Raw genomic sequence first — 6,704 nt, 5'->3', positions numbered from 1 at the left:
CCCAGGGACACCATGATATTAATCAAATTCAAGTCTGACCTTTAACTTCAATGTACCTTAAACAAGGGCCTTCCTTCTCTGCTCAAGTCCCTTTTATCCACAGTCCAGGAGGTTTGGGGTGGGACACGGGGTGTGAAATGCTGTCCCAGCTTAAGAGTGGGTTAAAGCTCCTTCCCTAGATAGGAAGGACATTTACCTCCATTATGCCTTCCCTGAGCACACCATGGTGGAGAAAAGCAGCAGACACACAACTCTCTGCTTAGAGATATATAGAGTGTATTGGGGTGGTATTCTGCCCACTTGCACATTAATAAAATTGACAGGAGCAGTCCTCATCAAGGGATGCAGACACTGGGGAGACTACAAAGTCTTCTGACTGTGTTTGGGTCTTCTTGAGCAGACCAGAGTTTCCTTCCAAGGTGAGAGCTGAGAGTTAGGGTGAGAGCTGAGAGTTAGGGTGAGTTCTTTGGTTGGGTGGCACAAGCCCCTCGAGGACAGTGCCGAGGGCAGTGGCGGGGGTGCCCAGGACTGAGGCCAAGAGGAGTTGATGGGAGCGGGAGTGGTGCCGGAGCTTACTATCTGGGGAGTGGGTAACATCCATGAAAGCCAGGCCCATCTGCTTCTTGGCGGGTGGAAACTGGGCCTTGAGGTCGCCTCTTGTCTTCTCTGTCTTAGTTCGTCCCCTGGGACTTTTGGCTGGAGCCAAGCTTTTTTCCACATTTTCTTTTCTGGTGCTGGCCACTGTCTCAGATGCAGAGGATATGGATGCCTCATGCCCTTTGCCTTTTGTCTGGGGTATAACACAGTGCAAAAGAGATTTTATCTTATTTCTCAGGCCATATTCTGGAAGGCTGGGCCTCGTGTGAGTACGGCCTTGCACTACCTGCCTCTGAAAGACCTGACCTTGTAAAGCTCGGCCCTCCAATGGCTTACCCACAGTGAGCTGGCCCAGGAAAGTCTGGCCTCGTGACGCCTGGGGCACCACAGGCTGGGCATTCTCGGGAACCCTTGCTGGTTTGAGGGGGACACTCAGCCTGGCTTGACTGTCTTGCAGGTCCTTTTTCTGAGAATCCTTCCCCCTAGGGACTCCTCCAGGAGGTAGCTCTGGGAGTTTAGGCTGAGGGCAATGCTTAGCACTGTGTTGACAGGAAGCATCAAGGTGAAAGCGATGTCTCCGTTGCCAGGGGCTGCGGGGTGTCCTATTCAGAAGTATCCCTTCTGGCCTCTGGCCTTCAACAGAGTGGCTTTTTCCTCTTGTGCAGGAGAGTGTGAACCCAGCATCCCCTTCTCCATGGTCCCCAACCAATATGGGTTTGCCTGGCTCCTCTCTCTTTTCTGCCAGTGTGGGGACTTGGGCTGAGTCCTTGCTCTTGTCAGGCATATGGGGCTCAGGGCTCCGGGGCTCAGGGCTCCAAGGCTCCCCCAGACTGGGGTTGTTCACACTGGCCTCCAGCTGAACACAAAGCACCTGGGCCTCTGTCATGTCCCCACTGACTGAGATACTGGAAGCCCCGTGGACAGAACCATGGGGTACTATGCTGCAACTGGGTTGCTTCTGTTTCTGGTGCACCGCCTTTAACTCAGTGGCCAGCTGTTCTTTGAGGTGGAGCCACTCTGGGTCTGGGGCACATGGCACATCTGGTGGGATGGGGAGTTCCTGGAGCAGTGGTTGTCCTTGGTTGTTTAAACTCTCAAGAGACTCCTGTGTACATACATCCTCTGACGTTCCTACAACTTGTTCCCTAGACTCTCTTGCCTTTATGGGAATTCCAATCTGTGCCTCTAGGATCTTCTTTCTCAGATGGAAATTCATTTTGGCCAAGATGTGCTCCCCAAGTGAAGAGGGCCTCTCAGGCTCTGTTTCGCTTTCTATAGGCAGCATCTCAATTACTCCTTCCACCTGCTCATCAGCCTGGAATTCTTCTGCAGTGTTTGAAAGAGCCTCATTGGCCTCTTGAAAGCCTGGCCCAGGACTTGGGCCCTGCTCTTCAGGTGAGGTCACCTGAGTCACAGGTTCTGTTGAGAATTCGACAGGCTCAGGCACCATCTCTGTGACCATGGCTGGGGGCGTGATTGACGTGGTTGCTGGGGCCATGACCCTGGAGGGAGACACACAATAAAGAGCAGGCAGCCCTGACAAGAAGGCCAGATACTTGTGCCGTAAAGTCATCTCCAGTTTCTCAATGGCTGCCTCTGACAGGACTCCGGGCAGCTTAGGATGTTCAACGACAGCTTTTGGTGAGACCTGTTGCTGCTGATCAAGGGCCACTGGCATCCCGGGTATAACTTCCTGTTGAAGGTCCTGGTCAGCTGCTGCCTGGAGTTCCAGGGGCTTGCTTTCCAGGATGCAGCTGAAGGGAGTCACTTCCAGGCCCTCAGGAATTATGCACTCCCAAGATCTATATACAGAGGCAGGGATGTTGCCCTGGTGAATTTGCCCACATCTGGAGGCGATATGGCCCTGCAATATTGCCTTGGCCTTGTCAAACAACTGTGGCATGGGGACTGACAGTGGGTCCACAATAGGTGAGAATGGGTCATCAGCTCCAGCGGCCCCCAGAGATGTAGGCTGGGGGCCATTCACACTGTCTAGGGCTGTGCTGCTCCAGGGTATAGTCTGCTGGTTAGTGGGGGACCGGAGCAACTGGATGGACTGCTGGATCTTCTGGGGCAGGCCCCAGCGGTGGTGAATCAGCTGTCTCTGGAGGTGGTATTCCAGCAGCCTCCTGGTGTGCTGCGGGAAGACTGGTTCCCTTGTGAGGACTGAGACAGGCTGCCCCGACCAGGAAGTTTTCAGAGTCTCAGAAGACTGGGCTTTGTCACCAGGCTTACATTGCACGGGGCTCTGGACATGTTGATCTCTCTGAAAAACATCTGGCAAGTCCCACTGAAGCTGGAGCTGCCTCTGCAGCAGGTGCCACTCCAAGGCTTCACACTCGTCCAGGGTCAGAAATGGGACATTGATGTGAGCTTGTTGGTGATCAGATGGAGCAACACAATCTTGACAAGACAGAGAAGACAGTGGAGTTGACTGGGTTGGAGTTTTAGGCAGCAAAGGGAGGAAGGAGAGTTCCTTGGGATCCTTCAAGAGAAAGGGATCCTTCAAGTGGGGCTTGGACATGCTCTCGTCGTTGGAGAGGCCTTGAGAAGCCAAGAAGGTGTCAACCAGCGACTCACTGTGCAGAGAAGGCAGGCCACAGAATAGCTGGCTGTATTTTGGCTGCACGGGGCCCACTGAGTCACTGGCCTTTTGCCCAGACATTAGATAGAGGCCACTTAATTCTTTAAGGGCTGACGAGGGCAGGGCTAAAGCCTTATGGCTGGGGATTTGCTGGTAGAGGTGTCTTTGTTCTGGATCCGTAACACACCATTCAGAAACCCAGAAGGCCTGGGTAGGCTGGCCGGCCATACCTGAACCCCAGTTCTGGTACAAAATGGTCCCACATTTCTCAACAGAGAAATGAGAAGTATTATTGTGGATGAAAGAAACTGGTTGGTTATATACAGTTTGGCAAACTAGTGGCGGGTTTGGCATCAGCTGCCTCAGGGACTCTTCTACACGCCTGGGGAGCCCCCACCTCTGGAAATGCATCCATTTTTTCACATGGACCTCAAGAAGTCTCAGGACTTCAGGACTCAGGAACGGCAGGTGGGCAGGGAGGACAGTGACCATCGGCAAGGCCACTGAATGTGTCAGGGTAGTAATTTCTTGTTTCAAAGGCAGCAGAGAGACCTGGGGACTTAAGGGCTGCTGGACTTGGTTCCCACACATGAGGCTGAGGTTGCTCTGCATCATCTCCTGCAGATTCACTGAAATTCTTGGCTCCTCAGTCCCTGAGGGAACCTCTGGCACTTGGAATCCCTGCCTTAGCTTGAGATGTTCAGCCCAGTAATCATGGATGCCAGCTGCACTAGGTGACTGGGCCACAGACTGGGCTAAGGATTTCTGTGACACTGTGAGGGTTGCAGACAGAACTGAAAGGTCTTTGGAGTGTGGGGAACGATGTTCCAGACTCTGCTCAAAAGGCACATTAGACATGGACAGAACCTCTAGGCAAGAGGAGCCCTGAGAGGTGTCCCCTGAAGTTGGGGAGATCAGGGTGTTCTCACCCAACAACTGCTGAATCTCCAGAGCCATGGTGTTGCAGGTTTGGCAGCAGGGATCTGCACACAGGATCTGCCGCACAGCCCCCTCCTGAGGAAGCCAGCCCTGGCTGGGAAGGGAAACATAGCAAATGTTTGTTACTGATGGACAGTTTGTTACTGTTTGTTACACTTGGCCAGTGTGTGGTCTGGAGATTGGGCCTGCCCTCCCCTAGTCCCATAAACTCTGAGGCCTGCAAAAGCTGGGTGTTTAAGTGTCTACTTTTCTTCCTAGGGAAATGCCATTTGGCAAACTGTAGCGGGCTGGGCTGAGAGTCTGGAGCTTGTTGGGCAAGGTCTCAGACAACTGGTGGGAACACAGGGCCTTGAGAAACTGGGAGGTGGGTAAGCTCTCTGCTGACCTGTGCTGAGAAGCTGAATTAGAAGGCAACCAGGCAGGTCGGGGAGCCAACGGTTAGCTGATGGGGCAGCACCAGAGACGTCACCAGGTAGAACCTGGAGTCAGCCTTGCTTCGGGCCATGGAAGTCCTGCGGAAGCTCTGCATTCTGGGGATTAGGAGATGCACACAACATCTCTCAAGAGCCAATTTCTCATTCTGCAGAGCTCTTAAGGAGGGGATAGCATGACAAGATCCTGCCTGAGGGTTGTCCCAGGAACTGGCCTCCCTGAAGACAGAACCAGAGGAGGTAATGTCAGCAGGGTCCAGGGGTCTGCCCTTGAAAGGGTGTGGCTGTAAAGAGAATATAAAAATGATGACTTGTTTATGCACTTAACTATCCATTCTCCTGACTGGGTAACTTGTCTCATGGTTGGGAGAAAACCCACAGAGTTACATTCTGTCACATCCTGACTTCCAGCACCTTTGTGAGCCTTGCCCAGAGCACAGCTGGAAGACCACTCTCCACTGAGACGTCTGACCCCACCCTCTCCTCCAGCAACTCTCACCCAGGGCTCCAGGCTCCCTGTGTCTGGCTCCCTCTCAGCCATTCTCCTTCTGCCCAACCCTGCCCCAGACCAAACACAGAAATTACCACAGGCCACGCTGGGAGGTGGGAGACTGCAAAGAGCAAGAGATCACCTTCGCATGAGCGAGAGCAGCTCCCACAGCTTGTCAGCTTCTTTCTGGGAATGTCTCCTAGCTGAGAAAACAGGAGAAAGTGTTACACAGAACAGGACGGGATTCAGGGACATCCTACAGGAATCTAAAAGCCTTGAATGGCAGGAAACAGCAGACCCCTACCCCACCACCCATAAAAGTCTTCTGGGAGAATCTGTCACCTTGGGGATTGGAGCCTTCAGCAGTTAGAGCACCTGGTGCCTGGCACTAAGGGTCACTGGGGAACAGGGTCCATGGGAACCTCACCCCCAGGGGAGGGAAGTCGGAGCCAAGACAGGACTTTACCTCTCAGTGCTGCATCTCTAGCCCTTTGTCTGACTTTTCGGTGACGCTGAAAAGACAAAAAAGTTGGAGTGTGAAGTTGGGACACCATTTTCTTTTTCACATCCAAACCACGACCAAGCCAATATAGATTACCGAATCCTTTTTAATTTACCTGTATTTCATTCAATTTCCTAACTTTCCACACTCCTATTTTTTTTCATCTCAATACTTGTCTTCTCTTATTTCTGATTCATTTTGAGGCTCTTCTGTCCTCCACACCTCCCATTTATTTCCTAAGAGAAGTTCTGTATCAAGCTTATAATGGAACAAGAGAAAGGGTGGAACACAATACAGTTGTGTAGATTTAATAATTAAAGGACTTCAATTTACAAATGCCTTAATGGACCACAAACCAGAAAAATCTCCCATAAAGGGAAGTCTTCTAAGATCCAGTGAGGCACAATCCATTTCATCTAAGTCTCAACCCAAGCCAGATAGACATGTTCTTGATTTTTCAATTAGAATACATTGCAGGGATGGTCTGGTAAGAAATGATTTCTAGGTGCTGAGAAGAGAAATACCATATGAGTAACTAATGGATGGTTAAAAAAAAAAAAAAACACATGGGTGGGGCGGTAGACACATGGAGAGGAGGGATAAAAGGAGAGGGAGCTTAAAGCGTCTTATCTAAGGCTTAATTAGTTCAGTCCTGGTCACAGTGTTTCCCTACCCGGCAACAGCTCCTTTTATGTTCTGTTAATCCATGGTAACTCTTTTTCACTTGCCAGATAATTAGAATAATAACGAAGATGGAGCCATAGGTATATAAGGGATACCCCAAATCCCATAGAACAAAAGTCTGGCTCAGCATGGTCTAAACCTCATAATCGCGAGGAGACCAACCATCCCTATGAATGTAGGCATTCAGAGTTCTGGCACCTACTGACTTCCAGTGCTACACATTGTCGTCTCCGCCTCACAGATGACGGAACCAAGCCACCAGACTGCATCACAAAGCCCTTCTGTTTCACAAGGTAGCTATGGTGTCAAAGAGCTTCACCTGTCTAGGGAGCCCCTGTGGGAATTCCGTCTGCAGATGAGGGGGTCTGCTTGTAAGCAATGAAGGTGCCACTCACAGGCAGTGTCTGTGTTCCCACTCTGTCTTCACTCTCCATACCCTCCGCCAGCCTGGTGGCCAGTCTGGTTATGGCTTGGAAA

General features: G+C 51.4%; 1 pseudogene; it reads right to left on the bottom strand.

Moving 5' to 3' along the window:
• Positions 1-235: 235 nt before the first annotated feature.
• On the bottom strand, positions 236-6,357 carry LOC108634625 (annotated as a pseudogene).
• Positions 6,358-6,704: the final 347 nt, after the last annotated feature.

Source organism: Capra hircus, unplaced genomic scaffold, assembly GCF_001704415.2.
Source record: "Capra hircus breed San Clemente unplaced genomic scaffold, ASM170441v1, whole genome shotgun sequence".
Taxonomy (NCBI): Eukaryota; Metazoa; Chordata; class Mammalia; order Artiodactyla; family Bovidae; genus Capra; species Capra hircus.
The sequence above is the reverse complement of the archived record's forward strand: the minus strand, read 5'-3'. Positions and strand labels throughout refer to the sequence as shown.